Here is a 2,100-nt window from a genome sequence, read left to right as displayed (position 1 = left end):
TTATTATTATTATTATTATTATTATTATTATTATTATTATTATAGTTATATTTATAGTTATAGTTGCTGTAACTTGCTAAGCTACAACCCTACTTAGAAAAGCAAGATGCTGTAAGCCTAAGGGCCCCAACAGTGAAAAATCCCCCAGTGAGGAAATAAATCAAGAAAATAAGTAAACAATAGGAGAAGTAATGAACAATTGAAATAAAATATTATAAGAACAGTAATAGCATTAAAATAGATCTTTCATATATAAATTATAGAAATAAAACCAAATAAGTAGTGTATTAATTTGAAAATACGAATTCCAAAAATGTTAAGATTGAAATAAGATGATAACATTTATTAACAAATAAAGAAAAGTGAAAAGAGAGAGCAAGGAAAAATGGGTTATCAAAGGAAAATGAAAATAAAAATATGATAAACTAATGGACCACAGGAGAATTGTATAAAACTAGATACAGATTGAGGAAATTGTAGAGTTAGGAATAAAAAACTATATATATGTATATATATTCAGCAATTGAATAGTGCTCATGTATGTTTTAAGACATAAATATAAATATGCATATTTCTTTAAATGTGGTAAGATACTTTTACATATTTACATATAAATTTCAATGTAGCTTTTAGATTCGTGATATCTGGCTTTGAATACCTAACAATAATAACATATATATATATATATATATATATATATATATATATATATATATATATATATATATATAAATATATATATATATATATATATATATATATATATATATATATATATATATATATATATAAACACAAAATTACATCTAATGCAATATTATATGTTTAGCAATATCTCATAATATTTTTGAATTGTCTCATATGTAATACTTTTAATGACACTGTACACTTGAATACAAATAACAGATATAAGTAGATGACTGGCCACATATATAGCAACTAATTTAAAAGTATGTTCCTTACCTATGAAAGGAAGTAGTTATGGTTCAGGATAGCCTGACACCTCACAAAAAAAAAAAAAAAAAAAAATACCAGTGACATTTGAAATACTTCACGAACAAGTGGTCTCTCATCTCGTGGGAGTGAAAGGTGCTCATGTTTACAAAGAAAATAAAATGGGGATATCTCTCTCTCTCTCTCTCTCTCTCTCTCTCTCTCTCTCTCTCTCTCTCTCTCTCTGATAAAACAGTTAATCCCTGCAAGTTTCATTATTCTACAAGTTAAAAATGTGGCCAGGAAGCTGTTCACAAACAAACACACACAAAAACAGTTGATAAAAGATAACCTCCTTACATCTTCGTTGGCGTAGGTGATAAGTTTATAAAACAGTTAATCCTTGCAAGTTTCATTACTCTACGGTTAAAGTTGTGGTCAGGAAGCTGTTCACAAACAAATACACACACAAAAACAGTTGGTAAAACATACCCTCCTTCCAACTTCGTTGGCGTAGGTGATAAGATTATAAAACAGTTAATCCCTGCAAGTTTCATTACTCTACGGTTAAAATTGTGGCCAGGAAGCTGTTCAAAAACAAACACACACGCACAAACAGGGGGTAAAACATAACCTCCTTCTAACTTCGTTAGCTTAGGTGATAAGATTATAAAGATTATAACACACTGAATAGAAATCCTAACTTTAGTCACAGAAAGGACATTACTTGTTCTTTGAAGCATAAATTAGCCAATGAAAATAATGAAAAAAAAAAAAAAATACCTGCTATACACATTCCTTTTAAAGATAAACTCAATCCCACAATCATAACATCAACCTTTAAATTAACCTATTTACCAGTGGTGAATATGAATAATAAAATTTCTAAAATTCGGAATGAACAGAAGGGAAGGAATTATTCATGAGGAAGCACTTATGGGAATATAAGTCTGTTTGGAAGATATTTTTACATTCGCTTTGGGCATAAATATGTATCCTAAAAACTTTTGCAGCTTTAAGGGACGAAGAAATGTTTTAAGAAATATGATTTATTACCTAATCCAGCTGTGATTGTACACCCTTTCTATATAATTATCTCGTAAATTAGGGAACACAAAGAGAAATTTTAGTCTGTTCTTACAAAATGAATAATTACAATACCAATTT

This window comes from Palaemon carinicauda, chromosome 13 (assembly GCF_036898095.1).
Source record: "Palaemon carinicauda isolate YSFRI2023 chromosome 13, ASM3689809v2, whole genome shotgun sequence".
Classification (NCBI taxonomy): Eukaryota; Metazoa; Arthropoda; class Malacostraca; order Decapoda; family Palaemonidae; genus Palaemon; species Palaemon carinicauda.
The sequence above is the reverse complement of the archived record's forward strand: the minus strand, read 5'-3'. Positions refer to the sequence as shown.